The sequence below is a fragment of the Cyrtonyx montezumae genome, unplaced genomic scaffold (assembly GCF_038088225.1).
Source record: "Cyrtonyx montezumae isolate F1298 unplaced genomic scaffold, pur_monq_1.0 scaffold_3, whole genome shotgun sequence".
Taxonomy (NCBI): domain Eukaryota; kingdom Metazoa; phylum Chordata; class Aves; order Galliformes; family Odontophoridae; genus Cyrtonyx; species Cyrtonyx montezumae.
The window spans coordinates 5,160,156-5,179,864 of NW_027072034.1; positions in this window are offsets into that span (position 1 = coordinate 5,160,156).

The following is a 19,709-nucleotide window of genomic DNA, read 5'->3' on the forward strand; positions in this document are numbered from 1 at the left end:
ACCAATATGACATTGGGTCATCGTTCGGTGTTGCTTCTACCAGATCAAAGTAAAAACAAGGAAAAAATCATTAACATTGTACAGGAAATAAATTACTTTAAAAATTAATATTATTTTAATTGAAATATCAAGCTCAAAATTAATTGTCACTTGATATGAAATCAGTTTGATTTCATAATTCATGTCAATAGAAATGCACATTTAGTTTGGAACAATGTCAAAACAATTGATTTTATTTGAATTTTTAGAACTCCCTTGCTGAACTTAATAGAATTAACTTTTTTATTTCTGAATATAAAAGAAAGAAGAGCATGTTCAGAATAGAAAAAAAAAAAAAGAAAAACACTGCAGATCTCTGGGAGATGGTTTCTTCAATGTCAAATATCTGCCTTAGGATGATAAAACTCTTACTTTGCAAATTTTTCTTCTCATTTCTATTAAATCTAAAGAGTAAAAAAGTCAGACTGATTTCTGTCATAGACATCTACATTTTAGAAGATTAGAGTTAAGTGAGAATAATTCTTCCTAGATGTTGGACTCAGTGATTCATAGGTATCCAGAGTTAAGACATCAGGACATGAGATAACTGGACAGCGTATGTATGAAACATTGTTCCACAACAACTGTTAGAAGGAAAATCCTCTCAAATGGCTTACAACACTAAATTTTGTGTGATTACTTACTAGAAACCTAGAACAAGGAAGAAACTTATAGTTAGTATACCTAACACTGAAATTAAGGTTATTCCTGCAAGAACCTTCTCATCCTGTTCACTGTGGTTCGAACAGGAGTCCTTTTTGAAACAGCTTGCAATGACAAAAATTCTGTCTCTGATTTATCCTTTGAATATTTTGTGAGAATTAAAAAAAAAATTTTGAACTGATAAGATGTTAAATATCTAACTGCTGCAAAACTAAGATGGAAGAAATCTGTGTCTGAAATTATTGTTACTTTCCTGAAATTATGTTTACATGTAATGCATTAATAGAAATTTCTAATCATGTAGTCATTAATCATTGTGAAATGTTACAAAATGATCAGTCAGCCCAATTACATAAGTTGACTTGTTAAACTTTCGTTTTGCTCATAAATATATGTATATATATGAAGAAAAGTCGCACTGATAACCACGCTAATCAGGGAATAATTTTATGCGTCATTATACTATATTCCTGTGGATTTCTATTCATTTCCACTGAGCTAGCAGTGTCAAATGTATTGGATGGATCCACTAGGACAGCCTGTGCAACCTAATGTTCCAATAGTTCCAGAGAATATCATTTAAGAAAGGCTAGCACAGAAATTAAGAGAGAAAAAACTCAAGTGAATTAGTTAATCATATTTACAAATGGTCCTGCCATATAATAGCTCAGTTTGGCTTTCATTTCTTTACATTTAAAGAGTCATCATATTAAGCAATTGATTCACTAGACTTTTCAAAAACCTTTTACTGTATTTTATGACTTAATATAACACACACCTTTACTTACAATCACTTTTCTTTCAAGTTCAAATGACCTCCTCCTGTTTCAAAATTCCCTTTGGGAGTATTGGGGACTTATTTCAACTAAAGTTGATACAAATAAATATATAGGGGAATATATATGCATACAGAAAACGTATATGTATTTGCATTAATATTTTTCTTTGTTTTGTATTTGTTGCCTAAATTCAGCCTGTCAGCCATCAAATAATCAACTTAGTTCTTTTCTATTGGAATATCATACTTTTCTAGACCCAAAGCACTTCAAATCTTGTTCCCAGAGCAAATATCTCTCTATCCATCTTCTTCACCTTCATCTCTCTGTCTCAGGCTCTCACTCTTCCTTATCCATGGACAAAATTTTCTCAAATCTGTGTTTTTCTCATAAATTAATGAAAAGGCCAGAGATGTCCAATGTTCCACAGAAACACTCTATTTCAAATCCTCTCATTGCTGAGGTGGAGAAAAGCAATAACGTTGGAGTTACACCTGTCATGAAACATTTTCTCCTCTACCAACTGGGATTCATTTAAATTCATCACGTATTTCTACCTTTCACTTTTATTTATGTTGTGATAGGAACAGCTGGTATTTTTTTTCACTATGTTTTACTTTAATTATTATTAAGAAAACAAAGTATTATGAAGAATAAATGATACTAGATATACCCTAACAGCAGTCCACCAGCTGCCATTGCATTATGAATTTCTTTACAGAGCTCTGAATTTCATTTAATAGTTAATTAAAGTGGGAATTAGACCTCGTCTCCTTCCCAGATTGCAGTTCTGTTTTGGGCCAGTGATATTTGGCTTTCACATTTCCAGCACATCACCTTGGACAAACTGTGTACCACTAAATTATTGAGCTTCTCAAATGAACAAGTGGAATAAAAATAAATATCTGAAAAATATCTGAAAACAAACTTAAATAATCTGTGTTATTTAGCTGTGCTATTAAGATAGTATATTATTTTGTTTTTCAGGTAACAAAAATGAAAAGGAGTTCGGAGTGAAAGCATAGATACATAGTCTAGCTGTTGAAGTTCATGCCAGGATGGTGCTTTAAATGTTCTGGAAATTTCCTGCAGCTTTTCTAGGCATATTGCAGTAACAACTGAACCGCCCAGCATACTGATTTTGGACTGCTGAGTACAAATGGCAGGAACTAGATGCCACTTCTCTATATGGCTCTCTTCAGTACATGGCAAAAGAAAAAGCAAATTTATTCCTGAAGTTTGAAATGATCATCTTTCAGCTGCTATGTAAACACTGGCTGTTAATTTTATTATATTATAGGTAAAATAAATGTGTTTTTTCCATACACATTTTATGGATGAGACTCAGTATGTGACTAATTAAAGCTTTTATGCTGTACAGGTCAGGCCTACTAATAGATTATAAGATCATTAGCCATATCTAGGTCAAGAAAGACACTGCCTAAAACTGGTGTCTAAAGCAATTTGCATCTGGAAGAGGAAGAAAGAGAGAAGAATTCCTTGCTTTTCCTGCTTTGCAACAGTTGTGTGGTCTCCTTCTGGGATTTCTAAACATATGTTCCAAGCCAAACAAATGTACTATGACTTAAAAATATTTATTTACTTCTCTATTTATGACTCTTATTACTTTAAGATAAGCTAGAATGTGAGGAAGGTAGAGACATGCAGATCAACCAGATAAACATTATTAACTTATCTAAACAATAATGTAAGCAATGATACAGTTTTCCCTAGAGCAAGTGAAACTCAGAAAAAGAAAAAAAAATCCAAAGACAAAGAACATTTAAAATCCACTATTCTTTTTGGTTTCTTCGTGTAATTTCTAGAGGTCATTAGGACATATAAAGGTAAAACAATATACTTCAATAAATATTAAGGCTGCTCCAAAAGTAATGACTTTTATTATGTTTGCCACACTGTCAGAGGTGGATGTTGGCAATCTGACAATAAAGGTTAAACCTGCCTGCAAATATGCCGTTACATTTTGTTGTTGTGCAACAGATGGCAGCAGAGGGGCAATTTGACAAAATGGTGTTCGACATGGAAGCATGTATGGAACAAAGGTGTGGAACTGAATTCCTCTGTGTTGAAAAATTGCACCCACTGGTGCACTCACTGACACTTGCTGAATATTTATGATGATCAAACAGTGAATGTGAGAACAGTGAGGTGGTGGGTGGCATCTTCTAGCAGTGGTGACAGCAACAGTGGTACGCCTCCAATGTTGAAAACTTTTATGAGCTCAGCATACAGATTCTTACTTATCACTGACAGCAAACACATAACTAATGGTGATGACTATCTTGAAAAATTATTTTTTATAGCTGAGAACTTACTCTATTAAATAATGTTATTGTGTTCTTTGTATCTGTTGTACTTTCTATGGAAACAAAAAGGATGCGTTACTTTTGGAGCAATTATATTGAAGACATTTCTTACTGTATACTTGCCCTTAAGAATGTAAGTTGTTCTATTTTATTCCTACCGCGATAAATATTACCACAATCAAACAGAATATTGTATCAGGAAGTTTTAGATGTGTGCACATTAGTTTTGGTTCACTTCAGGTTCCTAGAAAGCCTTGACCATCATTGAGTTATCAAGATGAAAACAACTAACATCTAATAATATGCTGTGGAAAATATTTTTCTTATACCTAATTTATGAAGCCTTTTCTCATTAATCTGCTCTATGATGTAATTTATCTCTTTTAATACCTAATACTTATTTCTTTCAGATAATTTTCAAAGCTAATTAATGGCAATATCAGAGAGAAAGTCTCTTGTTTATAAGTAGAATTCTAACACAAAGATTTCAGAATATTTGTATTTATTTAAGAAAATACATATAGGTACTTGCTGATTACATCTGAGAAAACTAGCTAAAGCAATACTGCTTAGCTGTTTTGTTGTTCTCTTTTCATACAGGATAATCAAGTGGAAAAAAAAAAGAAAGAAAAAAAAAAAAGGAGCTCTCATTTGAGCTGTGAGGTCTGAGTACCAGGGTAAATGTCTGCCTAAGTACAAGATAGAACACACACAGTTCTGTTTCAGTTGGCTCTACCACCTACTGTGTCAGTGGCTTAAAGTTAAGGAAAAAAAGAAACATACTGAAACAAGATGATGTTAGCCCACAGAGGGAAAGAATTTCTCTCTTACTGAAATACTGGAAGGAACAATCCGTAAAAAGTCTTAAATATAGACTGACACAGCTGTAGTCACTCCTGATCTCCAGTGAGGCAACAGTCATTTTATTATAGCGGGATCACTGCACAGGAAACTGGGTTTGCTTTTCTGTAATATTTCTCAAGAGCAGAAAATCCTTTTTAAATGTTCCCTATTATTATAAAGACCTCCACCTTTGATTAAATGGCCCATTTTATTTCTGAATACCTGCAAGCAGATCTGTTCTTTTCAGTTCAACCTGTGCTCTTTCAGAAAACATGTGCAGGAGGAGAGTAAGAATGATATTTCAAATATTAAAACAGTTTCTGACTAGAATATGAGAGGAATCAGGCATAATTCCAGCCACTCACAGAATGAGAGAAGAATTAGCATTCTGCCATATAGCTCCATTGCTTTCTTCCAATCTATTAGCCATTCTGTAAATATCAGTTAATTATAATATGACATTAAATAACTCAAACAATCCAGTTATTCTCAGTCATAAAATATAAAAAAATCTATAAAATTCTACATAATCTATTTACTCGTGTAGCTCCTACTTTAGATATTATTGCAAATATTATATTATTTTTTTCCAACAATTCAATATCCTTCTGATCCTTTGCCAATATGTTTCAGTTTTGTGTTTATAACTTGTCATGCTTTTATGATTTCTGTTACTGGTATTCACATCATGACATCATTTAGTACACTGGGATTTCAAGAGTTAATGCTCCAATTCTGTGGATTGTCGATATTTCGTTGTACCTGGTTCTCAGAAGAGAACTACATCTCCCAGAAGACTTCCACTGTTCTCTTTTTGTTTTCCATTTGTAGGGAAAGATAAAACTGCTTGTGAATCACTAGACTGCCCCTTTCTTTTACTGCTTGTCTCTGTAGTGCATAATTCCTAGCCATCTTGCCTTCAGCACTAGAGTAAGGTCTTCATTTTTGCACACTCTCTCTCTCATTTTATTTGATTTATGTGCTTCAATTTCAATTATATTGTATTACGTTGTGTTATCTTGCATTTTGCTATCATATTTAGTAATTAGTTTTTCTCCCTGTCCCCCCACCCCATCAGTCCTGGAAATGGGCTGAAGCGACCCAGAACAGTTTGACACAGTTGAAATAAGGAAAAGTGATAGTTCAGTTTCCAAACTCTCACATATCAAGTTCTAGATTTACAAAAACAAGTTATCCCAAGTTCTTTCTTTCTTTCTTTCTTTCTTTCTTCTTTCTTTCTTTCTTTCTTTCTTTCTTTCTTTCTTTCTTTCTTTCTTTCTTTCTTTCTTTCTTCCTTCCTTCCTTCCTTCCTTCCTTCCTTCCTTCCTTCCTTCCTTCCTTCCTTCCTTCCTTCCTTCCTTCCTTCCTTCCTTCCTTCCTTCCTTCCTTCCTTCCTTCCTTCCTTCCTTCCTTCCTTCCTTCCTTCCTTCCTTCCTTCCTTCCTTCCTTCCTTCCTTCCTTCCTTCCTTCCTTCCTTCCTTCCCTTCCTTCCTTCCTTCCTTCCTTCCTTCCTTCCTTCCTTCCTTCCTTCCTTCCTTCCTTCCTTCCTTCCTTCCTTCCTTCCTTCCTTCCTTCCTTCCTTCCTTCCTTCCTTCCTTCCTTCCTTCCTTCCTTCCTTCCTTCCTTCCTTCCTTCCTTCCTTCCTTCCTTCCTTCCTTCCTTCCTTCCTTCCTTCCTTCCTTCCTTCCTTCCTTCCTTCCTTCCTTCCTTCCTTCCTTCCTTCCTTCCTTCCTTCCTTCCTTCCTTCCTTCCTTCCTTCCTTCCTTCCTTCCTTCCTTCCTTCCTTCCTTCCTTCCTTCCTTCCTTCCTTCCTTCCTTCCTTCCTTCCTTCCTTCCTTCCTTCCTTCCTTCCTTCCTTCCTTCCTTCCTTCCTTCCTTCCTTCCTTCCTTCCTTCCTTCCTTCCTTCTTTCTTCTTTCTTTCTTTCTTTCTTTCTTTCTTTCTTTTCTTTCTTTCTTTCTTTCTTTCTTTCTTTCTTTCTTTCTTTCTTTAAGCAAATGAAAACTCTTGTCTACTTTTTCATTGTTTAAGTCTCCATAAAATTTACTTAGTGTAACTCCACTGGGTTACAAATACAATCCAACGGTAGTCATGCAGTCTGATTAAAAGAAGTTAACTGTAGGATGAACAAAGCATCAGTACCAAGTCTGTTTTTCTCCACTGAAATGAATGGCCGACATGTCTGCATTTTCCTTAAAGTGCAGAGTCGGCCAGTCAACTGCACCCCTGAAAATACTGTTGAAGAATACAGAAAGAAAATGAGAATGCTTTAGAGAAGTTATCTGTGGCATCCATGACTAGTCAGCTTTGACATCACAAATCACTTTTCCATGTAAAATAGAATCATATAATCATAGAATTATAGAGTGATTTGGATTGGAATTGACCTTTAAGATCATCTAGTTCCAATCCCCCTGCTATAGGCAGGGACACCTTCCTCTACATCAGGTTGCTGAAAGCCCCATTCAGTCTGGCTTTGAATGCTTCCAGGGAGGTGGCATCTACAACCTCTCTGGCAACCTGTTCCAGTGTCTCATCAACATAACAATAAATAATTTCTTTTTAATATCTGGTCCAAATTTACCTTCTTCCAGTTTAAAACCTTTTCTTGTTGTCTGGTCACTACCTGCCCTAATAAAAAGTCCCTTCATAGCTTCCTGCTGGCCCCCCTTCAGGTACTGGAAGGTTACTATAAGATCCCTCCAGAGCCTTCTCTTCTCTTCTCTTGGTTGAAGAGCTCCAGATCTCTCAGCCTGTTCTCCCAAGGAAGATGCTCCAGCACCTCTGATTCTCTTTGTGGTCCTCCTCTGGACCTACTCCAACAGCTTGATGTTCTTGTGTTAGAGGCTCCAGAACTGGACACAGTACTCCAGGTGGGGTCTCATGAGAGCAGATTAGAGGGGCAGAATCACCTCCCTCGACCTGCTGACCACACTCGATGCAATCCAGGATACAGATGGTCTTCTGGGCTGAAAACACACATTGCTGGCTCATACTGAGTCTTTCATCAATCAACATGACCAAATCCTTCTCCTCAGGGCAGCTCTCAAGCCATTCTCCACTCAATCCATATTAGTACTTGAGAGTGCCCTGACCCAGGTGCAATACCTTTCACTTGGCCTTGTTGAACTTCATGAGGTTGGCATGGGTCCACCTCTCAAGTCTGTCCAGGTCCCTCTTGATAGCATCCCTTCCCTTTAGTGTGTCAGCTATACCACTCCGCTTTTAGTGACAGCTGCAAACTTGCTGAGGATGCACTTGATCTCACTGTCCATGTCACTTAAAAAGACATTAAATAGCACTGGTTCCAATCCCTGAGGAGTTACACTTGTCATCAGTCTCCACTTAGATACTGAGCAGTTGACCACAACTACCTGCGTGCAACCATCCAGCCAATTTCTTTTCCTGTGGGTGGTCCATCAGTCAAATCCATCCAAGATTTGTGCAGGATAGTATCAAACGCTTTGTACAAGTCCAGGTAGATGACATCAGTTGCTCTTCATTCATCCACTGACACTGTAATTCCATCATAAAAAGACACCACGTTTGTAAGGCATGACTTATCCTTGGTGAAGCCATGTTGCTTACCACCAATCACCTCATCTTTATTTTTCACATACTTTAGTAGGATTTTCTGAAGGTTATGCTCCATGGTTTTGCCAGGCACAGAGGTGAGACTGACTGGTATGTGAAACATATAAAAAAATGAAACAGTGAAAACAAATGAACCAAAGTTTCATTGTAGTCACCTTAGGGACTACACTGTTTTGTGATTTTTAGCAGGAAACTGGTAGTTTAATGATACTTGAGAAGGTCAGTCTTTTCCACATGTCCTGATCCATGCCACAACACAGAACAAGAGAGAAGGAAAGTCTCATTGAAATTGACATTTAAAGAGACGAGAACAGTAGCAATAAATTCAGATTACAGAATTTCAGAGGGTCAAAAGAGAAGACTACCTAAGTCATGTATATTAATAACAGTGGTTGAAAAAGGAGGACTGTATTACATAAAAGGAAAATAACTGACCGGAAATAGTTTCAAATCCCTATTTTAAATCAGGCAGAGCACTATTTAGCTGTAGTAGAACTTGCTAGAATGCCTTTTTCAGATAGAAGTTATTTTGACCAAAGTGAACACAAGCAACACATTTGGTATGGCCAGTATGGTCTTTATTGAAATTAATTACTAAACTACAATGGAAAATGTGCAAGAAAAGTTCAATCAGTCAGGCAATATAGGAGTTGGAACTGTTTTTTCAAATGTTATATTTGAATGAATTCATTATTCACTGGCCACAGGGTGGTTCTTTTCTCATCCAGAGGAGAAATCTGAAAGTTTACAAATCTTTCTAATATCAATTTAATTCTCACTTAAATTTCTCCAAAAATTTAAGTGAAGACAAACATTTTCTTTCAGAGAACTGGCATTTTTGGATAAAATATATCTTCCACCAAAAAAACCACTGACAACTCTACTTTTCTTGTAGATCCACTATTCTCTGTTTATTTATACACTGATTCTTTTTTATCCTCATCTTGAGCATTTTTTTGCCTGAAAAAAAAGAAAAAAAAATGTTTTATATTCATAGTTCTACTCTGTCAACACTCTTGATAACAAAATAAAAAGACAAAGGAATAAAGCTTAGCTCAATTTCCTCTGTTATTCTAAATATGTCCTTTGACTCAGGATAGGAAAAAAGTGAGTTGCATACTCAAGCACAGATATTTACTTACAGATATAGATAAGATATAATTATTCTCCAAATACTTTTGAATATGAGATGTATGATCAATTTTGCCTTCCCTTGAGCCAAAAACCAGATCAACAATAGAAGTCTGATCCAGAATGTGAAGACTGTGTTCTGGTTAATCTACATCCATAAGATCAAATGCATAAAGCCTGAAAAATGTGCAGAGTCTGATAATAAAAATAATAATAATAAAGATCTGTCTGTATTATATTTTTTAGAAGTGATAGAAATAGTAACTATATGTAGCACGATATAAAATTAAGAAATCTGAAGCATTTCTGCATTTTGTTTGCATGTTCAGAAATGCTATTCTGAGTATCTATTGTGCTTTTCTTCTTTTTCCACATGAATCCTAGAACTGCAAATGCCCCTTTGAAACAGTAGTTACTACAAATAAAATCTGAACTGAATTGTTTAGGTCTGTGACTGCACCTTTGCTTCATTTCCTAATAACTGACAATGTCTCAGTGTCCAGGGAGCAATTTGGTGGGGGAATGGGGAGGAGGAGGAGCACTTTGCATATCCTTCAGCAGAATTTGTGATTTTTAGCCTCTGGCATTCAGGTCAGGTTGTCTGTTCTTATTATGGTCTACTGCAAAACTCCTGAAGATGTGACTAAATTTCAAAAAGCAGAGAAAATGGATGCTACTTCAAATTACTTCTCCAAATTCTGAGTTAAATGAACACTATGATAATGAAGGAAGCTCAGTTAAATAGCTTTTTCTTTTTACAGAAAATGGGCATGCTTAAGTAGCACAACACATATAAAATATTATGAAAAAATAATAATAAAAGGTACCCTTAGCTACCATAATTTTAAAATTATTTTCAAAGACTTCTAAGAATGCAATGTCTTCATTTTTATTAAGCACCTTGAGCAAGTTTTCCTTCATGGGAGGCTGAAGACCTTAATGAGCTGGAATGAATTTTTCCACTGTAGCTTTTCTTGTTGCTTTTATGTATAATTAGTATTATGTTTCATAGAATCATTAAGGTTGGAAAAGACTACTAAACTATCCAGTCTGGTCGTTCACCTACCATCAATATATCCCACTAAATCATGTCCCTTAGTACAGCATCTACACATTTCTTGAATACTTCCAGGGATGGTGACTCTACCACCTCCCTGGTCAGCCTGTTCCAGCACCTGACCACTCTTTCAGAGAAGAAATTATTCCTAACCTGAATTTCCCCTGACTCGACTTTAGGCCATTCCCACTAGTCCTATCACTGGTTACATGAGATAAGAGGCTGACCTTTACCTCACCACAACCTCCCTTCAGGTAGCTGTAGAAAGTGATAATGTCTTCCTTGAGTCTCCTTCACAGTAAACAATCGCAGATCCCTCAGCCACTTCCTGTAAGACTTGTGTTTCAGACCCTTCACAGCTTAGTTGCCTTTCTCTGGACATGCTACAGAGCCTCAGCATCTGTCATGTAGTGAGGGACCCAAAACTGAACATAGTATTTGAGGTGGCGGCCTCACCAGTGTTGAGTGAAGGTGGGCAATCAATTCCTTAGTCCCGATGACTGCACTATTTCTGATACAAGCCAGAAAACCTTTGTCCTTCTTGGCCATCTGGGCACACTGCTGTCTCATGTTCAGCCAGTTGTCGACTAACACCCCCAGATCTTTTTCTTCTGTGAAGCTTTCAGCCACTCTGCCCCAGGCCTATAGTGTTGCCTGGGGCTGTTGTGACCAAAGTGCAGGACTTGATTCTTAGTCTTGTTGAACTTCACCCTTGACCTCGGCCCATCAATCCAACTTGTCCAGGTCTTTCTTTAGGGCCTTCCTATCCTCAGGCAGATTGACAGTTCCTTCCAACTTGGAATCATCTGCAAACTTACTGAGGGTTCACTCAGCCCCTTCACTCAACCCCCTTGCCCAGGTCACCAACAAAGATATCAAACAGAACAGGCTCCCATACCAACCCCTGTGAAATGCTACCTGTGATTGGTCATCAGTTGAAGTTGACTTCGTTCACCATTAGTCTCTGGGCCTTACTGTCCAGGCAGTTTTTATACACTATTTATTAGAAATAATTTCATGGTGCTGCAGATTTTCTGATTATTCTATTCATTATTATTATTATTGTTGTTATTATGTCTAAATTTTTAAGCAGGATTATTTGGAAAATTTCCATTTCAGCATCAAATTCAGTAAAAGGTGTTTTTTCCATCTTATGTCTTTCAGTTTACAACAACACTCATATGTACTACTTTATATCTGTCTGTGACAATTCAAATCTGTCTTGCAATGCATTCTTTGGGAAAACATTTATCCAATATTGCTAGTCAATTTTAAAAAATTAATACATTAGATAGCTTCCAGAAAACAACTATGGATACCTAAATAAACCTAAGAAATGGTAGCTTTTTAAGTTTTGGAATAACTTATTCATTCATATTAACTTGCTTTTTTTTCACTGCTCAAATAGTTTTAAGGATGTTTAAAACACGACTTTATATATACGTGTGTCTGTATATGCAGTTCTAATACAAATCCTTTTAAGTACTCTATCAGAGACATATTAATGTGAAATAAATTTGGAAATCTTGCTGCCATTCTAAAAGAAACTTAATCTACTTTTGAGCCTTAAAGCATCTCAGAGCCTGTAACCTCCAGTCTCTTATGAGCAAACTGCTTTTGCTATACAGGTAAATGATATCCCTGTCTTCCTATAGATAACAGAGTGCACAAGGGAGGACATATTACACGTTGCTGTAACGGTTCATGGCATGAAGAATGTTGTGGTTGTGTTTTTCAAGAATACTTGTACCAAGAGGAAGCCTAAGGGAACTGTGGGGGTACTGAGAGCTAAATGACCTGCAGGTAACATATGCTGTTACATATATATTACTTTCCTTTGTGCAGTGAAAATGAGACATCGGAAAACATAGCATTTTGTTGTTTTGGTAGTGCCTGCTATTTTTTTCAGTGGAAACCAACCATTGAAACATAGACAAATTACTGACTACTAGTCAGCATGCTACACATAAACAAGATGCCTGTACAATTTGCTTTAACCAGAGATATAATAATCCGTCTGCCTTGCAAAAGAAAGCCTGCACAATCATATAGCAGTAGTTGAATCTTTTCTATTAAAAGTTTATGAACACTTCTTATCTCGTAAAGACAGAATGCAAATATTGAGGCCAATCCCACTATTGTCATGCAGAACTCCTTTCAATTCAATGCAAGTTTTGTATGACAGAAGGCTGCAACTTTGGATTAACAATAGTAACGTTCAGCGATCTACATAGACAGCAAAGCTATTCAAGATATTTGTTCTATGTGGAGTAAACATACAGTATGCTCAACAGGCAGAAACCTGTATATTTCCAGTAGAAATACCTGCAAGGCAAGCCAGCAGTTAACCTCACAGATTAAAAAAAAGAGCTACAAGAGAGTAGTTGATCCATTCTATCGAAATGCCAGATGGCTGTAAGTCTGCTTTAAGTCTGCTTTTGTATATTAAAACCTGCCCCAAGGCTTGCTTTTCCTCTTTTATTTCCTTCTCTCCTTGATTAAATCAACATGCTGGTTCCACTGCTGGACAAATGCAACTTCCTACTTTTATGGTAAAACTAACATCTGGTGTCAATAAGATCTTGAAGAGAATATCACTCTTGGCAAGCCTCTCTTCACCTTTTCTCTCCAATTTGAGAGATACCACATATGCTAGAAATCTCCTAAATTGCAAGCCTGTTTAGCCTAGACTTTACATTTGCCTTAGAAAATACAAGACAGAAAAAAAAAGTTCAATTATAAAAAAGAACCTTTATTTATTTATTTTGTATGTGTATGTGTGTGTGGATACACTGTTCACTGAATTGAGATGAGATTTCTGAAAAGGAAATTCACAAACAAAAAACTTGTTTCTGCAGAATAATAAATAGGTTTCAGGTAGAAAACAAAAGATACAATTAATCTATCTTGGTAAAACAAGAATTTCATCTATTTTGTTACACTTTCTACTAGTGGATGTTTCAAAATATGGTCATTCTGGAATCTACAAAACAAAGTACTATTTATCAGCTCTGCTTATCAGCTTACATTTAGCAGTCACAGAAGGCAAAATCACTCCAAAGGAAGACAGCTCACTGACACTATTTAGACTTGTTTTATATTTTTAAGGAGAAAATTCTAAGAACAGAGCAGCTATTTAGCTCAGCCTTAAAACAAGTCTGGTCTTATACAGGAAGAAATATGGCAGCATTTCTTCCAGTTGATGATGTCAGTTGTCAGTTGTTGCTGAAGGCAATGGACTGTAGTGCTTAATTTATTAGCTATCTCTTAAGAATCAGCTATCATCTTTTCCATCCCCCCTGTAGACAAAGTGAAAATATAGTTTGATTTTGAAAAGCTTTCTCAGGTGATAGTACATCTTCTTTTATGCAATTAAATTCAATGATCCAGTTCTAAAAATATATATATATTTGATCCATGTAGCTTGTGTCATAATTTCTTTCTCCCTTATCACAAGATTATTTTCAGTACAGAGCTTTAAAGAAAAACAAATAACTTGACTGATCCTTTAATTTTTCTTTCTTACTCATATTTATAAGGGAGAAAATCTTTGGGAATAATTTTTTTCCTCTCTTGAACTCATTATTAATTCTTCAGTCAGGCTTTGGATTAAAAAAAAAAAAAAAGATGCACACATATTAAAATCCTTCATGAAGTAAAAAGCAGTCATTGCATTAAACATTGGATAAATTCATATAGTGTGATGAATAGTTAAAACTTTTTGCTGTAATTATTTCTTTAGAAGCACATGGCAGTTAGCAGGACAGCCATGTTTTTCTCAAACATCCACACCACAGTAAACATTCATGCTAGAATGTCAAGAAGACACTTCATCTTCAATATTTTTTAATGTTCCACTTCAATTGCTAAGTCAAAAACAGGAAACAATGAATATTTCACTCAGATCTTTTTCACACAGATCTAGTTACTTTTCAATCAAGTCAAAATAATTAAAAACAAAGACAATGGTTTGACTTTCAGAAGACTGTTACAATATGATTAAATTTGATTAAAATTTTAGGGATACAGATTATGCACTTCCCATCACATCACACTGAAAGACTTAATTCTGAGCACTACAAATCATAACAGTTTCCAGCAAAAGCCTTCTTGGAGTTTGTACAAGTTCTTTACATACACAGATTATTTTAGTTCTGCTCTGCACTGCTTCTGTATGCCTCCAAATGTATCTCTGTAGTGATTGAATGGACTAAACAAATGTTATATAAACTAATAGCATGATTGTTATAGAAAATAATAAATTCAATGGAAAGTTGTATTCTGTTTAATAAAAACACAGAGATGAGTGATGTAGATTTTTATTAGGGAAAAAATTGAGCCGTATCCATTGTCATAGACCTTTCAGAAAGAACATTCCCCAAAAAAACCATTCACATAGTTGAAAGTCCTGAAGAAAAAAAAAATTGCAATATTCAGATAAGAAAAAAACAATTCAGGAAGTGTTTTTGTATTAGCAACTAAAAACTGTGTCTTTGTTTACTACAATTTGAAAAATCACAGTGACATATGAACCATAAACACCAAAAAACTCCAAAATGAAACATACAAAAAAGGGGGCTTGGAAGAGGTGATTGCTGAACCACTCAATCCTTTTTGACAGGTCTTGGAGAATGGGAAAGGTGTCTGAAGACTGGAGGATAGCCAGTGTCATTCTGGTCTTCAAAAAGGGCCAGACAGCCTCACCTCCATTCCTGTAAAGGTGATGGAACAGTTTGTTCTGGATACCATCTCCAGTCAGCTGGAAGAGGAGAAAGTTATCAGGAGTAGTCAGCATGAGTTCACAAGGGACGGCCATGCTCGACCAACCTAGTAGCCTTCTATGATGTCGTTACTGGTTGAGTGGATCGGGGGAGAGCAGTGGATGTAGTCTACCTCAATTTCAGCAAGATATCTGATACTGCTCTCACAGCATCCTTACAACAAAGGTGAGGAAATGTGGAATAAGTGAGTGGTTGTTGAGGTAAATTGAGAACTGGCTGACTGGCAGAGCTCAGAGGGTTGTGACCGGTGGTGTAGATTCTAGTTGGCAGCCTGTACTTGTGTACCTCAGGGGTCAATGCTGGGTCTGGTCCTGTACGTCATTTTCATCAATGACCCTGATGAGGGGATAGAGTCCTCCTTCAGCAAGTTTGCTGATGATACATAGCTGGGAGGAATGGTTGGAATGCCGGAAGGCTGTGCTGACATTCAGTGAGACCTGGACAGGTTGGAGAGTTGATCAGAGAGGAACTGGATGAGATTTAACAAGAGCAAGTGTAGAGTCTTGCACCTAGGGAAGAATAACTGCATACACTGGTACAGCTGGGGGATGACCTGCTGGAGAGGAGCTCTGTAGAGAGGGACCTGGGTGTCCTGGTGGATGACAGACTGGACATGAGTCAGCAGTGTGCCCTGGTAGCCAAGAAGGCCAATAGGATCCTGAGGTGCATTAAAAAGAGCATGGCCAGCAGGTCCAGGAAGGTGATCCCCCCCCTCTACTCTGCCCTGGTGAGGCCTCACCTGGAGTACTGTGTCCAGTACAAAAAAGACAGGGATCTCCTTGAAAGAGTCCAGCAGAGGGCTACAAAGATGATAAAGGGCATGGAACACACCCCGTATGAGGAAAGGCTGAGAGACCTGGCCTTAAGAAGACTCAGAGGGGATCTGATCCACCTATATAAATATCTGAGAAACAGGAGACAAAGGGATGAGGTTGGACTCTTCTGAGCAGTGTGTGGTGATAGGATGAGGGGAAATGGCCACAAACTGAAGCATAGGAAGTTCCACACAAATGTGCATGGGAACTTCTTCACAGTTCAGTGATGGAGCATTGGCACAGCTGCACAGAGAAGTGGTGGAATCTCCTTCTCTGGAGAAGTTCAAGTCTAGCCTGGACATCTACCTGTGCAACCTGGGCTAGGGAGCTGCTTTGGCAGGGGGGTTAGACTTGATGATCTCTAGAGGATCCTTCCAATCTCTATAATTTTGTGATTCTGTGAATATCCTAAACTTCACCACTTCATGGTCACTGAAGTAAGTAGTAAAAAGATAGCTGCCTGTGAGAAAATCCTTATAATAAACAGCAAAGGAACCAACTGAGCATACAAGTAATGGAACACAGTATTTCTAAACAAAGATGAGACACATACAGGAACAGGTTTAATTTGGGAAAACTGTTTTTAAATTTTTTTCCATTCCTGAAAAATACTGCTTACCAAGAAAAAATAAGCTATGTTGAGTTGAAAATCTAGGTTTAATTATCATTTTATTTAATTAAGAGGTTGTCTTCTCATGCAATGTACTGTATCCATATATTAGATTAAAAAAATAAACGCTTTTAAAAATGTATATGTTTAATTATATTAATATATATTTATTTTTATTTTTTACTTACAATTGTATTCAAATTATCACATTATTTTATTAAATCAGGTTTAAATTTCTCTGGTCTTAGGTCTAGAATAATAAGTTACTGAAAAAGAAGTTAGTTGTATTAGATAACCCCCAAAAGGTAGATAATTCTTTCTTCAGAAAATCCTTTATATTTCATTATCAGGATGAGAATAAGCCTCAATATTTTTGATATATTTTCCTTCTTCTTTCCTTCTTTTTGTGATGTTTTGTTTTCTTTTCTTTTCTTCCCCTTTTCATTTTTATATTTTTTTCATTTTTTGGTCTTCTTTTTTTAATTTTAGAATTTAAAGAATATATGAAAAATAAAATCATGATGAATATTACAAAAAGTAAAGATAGGAGGTAGACTCAAACTGCTAATTACATATATTTAAAAATATTGTATATATTAACAGCATACAAAATTTGTGAGAACTACAACTTTGTACAACTACAAAATGAATGTAGATTATAATTGAAAAAGAAAAGAGAATATACTGTAATTCTTTTATTAATTAAAATAGCATGGTCATTAAATATTATCTCTGGCCATTCTAATCTGTTCATATAATCATTACAAGTATTCTAAGTGTATTTTCAACTAAAACAAAAAAACAAGAAAACAAAAAAACCCACAAAGAACAACCAATAGTTTTGAAAATCTTAATGTACCATTAAAAAAAAGATCATTTATTTAAGAAGAAAGGAAAAGTCACCCAGTATACTGAGAAATTGTTGTTGTTGTTTTTTTTAAATAATAAATTTACAATAGAGAAACAAACAAACAAAAAAACATGATTTTTTTTCCAACATTCTGTAGTAATTTTAATAAGCCTTCAGCAGACGCATGCAAAGGTAACTCTTCGTTCATTTGAGTTTTTATTTCTTTAACTCATTTAAGTTTTCTCCACTGCATATCTGGAGACTATCAAGTACAATTCCATATTCGAGTCAGGATCAAATTTGATCATGTTATTCTGTTATTTTTCTAGTCTGTCCACTTACAAGAAAGGAGATTTCACAGCTTGCCTGAGCAACCTGTTCCTTTTGTCTTCACTCACTGTGAAATTTCTCCCTGGTACCTATTTGGAATTTTCCTAATTTCAATTTGAATCGATTTTCTTTTCTCCTTTCAGTGTGCAACTCTGAGAAGACTGACTGTCTTCTCAGTAATATTCAATGAGGTAGCTAAATACACTAACGTATGTTCTTATTTTCCAAAGAATCATAGATGTCATGTGGCTTTCTTTAGGCAAACAAAATAGACTGATTTTATTCTACTAGTGCAAAGTATGTATGAATCAAGACTGTGTGATATGTGTCACCAATTTTATTACATTTCACTGAGACTAGGAAAGAATCTTGTGTGTGATACCAATACTGTAGATCATAACACTCCTAAAAAGTTGTGAAATACGTGAGAATTTCTAAGTAGACAACAGAAAGAGAAATGGATGAACCGCATTTGCTACAGAATAGGAATGGAGCCTCTCACTAAAACTGATAAAACTACCTCATTCTGCAGGCTGCCCTTCATGTTCATAATTTTCCAGTTATTAGCACTACAACGAAATATTTCATTGGACATGGCATCTAAAGTTAAGCATAAGTTGCAAACAAAAATTTTATGTTACTTATTCCAAGTTTCTCAAACTTATATGTCAACATCACCTACCACTCTAGGCAAATGGAGATAATGAAGCTGCAGGAAAAGTTACCAAGATTCAGTTTAAGAAAGCTGCTAAAAGAACAGAAAATAGTGTATGACAAATAATTCTTGAATCTATCTTACATAGTGTAACTGTAGGTGCATGACACAACTTCTGATGTCAATAGTCAGAGTTGCCACAGCATTACTAGAAATGTCAAGTTTATAAGGAGAGTAAGGGTGCAAAAAAACAAAAACTGAGCATGAGCTAAAGGTGAAAAACTGGTCAGGTCTAACATTCAAAAATTATTTATTTGAAATTTATCATTCGATTGGTAGCAAGCTACTTGCATCAGCAGGAAAAAATCTCATTTTCTGATTATACTTCTATCTCATTATTGTCCTAAATATATCATCCCATTGCTACCAAAGAACAAAATTTGTGAATGTAGTGAAATTTCTGCACAATCACTTTCTGCTGAGGCTGAAGCACCAAGATTATCATGTAACAGGTTGACAAATGACTGAAAGATACAAGAACTAGAACTGAAAATCTTATTGTTTTTGAAGATCAAATTACGATACAAACTCTTGAATTGGCTCTAAGTAATAGAACTCAATGGAAAAAAAAAAAAAAAAAAAAAAAAAAAGAACAACCCTACATAGTACAACGACTTCTTTTCTTTTAAATATTCAATAATAAATAACTTATTTATAAAGACTTTAGAGTGTTATAGTGTCATGTAACTGCATGTAAAGTAGTTAGACACCTATACTTCCAGAAAGAAGGTTATGCTGACAATAAAGATGTCAAAATATTTTCAGCTCCTTGAATCCTTTTCCTTATACATTTGACACACACACACTGAGAAAGATATATAAATTAAAAAGCATAAGAAGAAAATTACACTCAGCTGACAATATTTAGTGTGAATTAGTGTGTTATCAATACTTTAAAGGTATCATATGCTAATAGAAGACCTTTAATCTGGTACTTGAAAATTATCTTAGAAATGTAAAACACTTTTTAAAAAGATGACATAATAAAACAAACTATTATGAAAATTGTAAATATAATAAAATAATTGTTCTTTAATTTCTAGACCTCAAAAACAGTTTTTGAACTTTATCACTGGCTTATCTTAAACTAGTCTAAGTAAGTTATTTATTTTTATTATTAGGAAAAGAAAAAAGTAAAAGAGAGAGAAAAAAAAATGCATTCTATTTCAATTTTTGTGG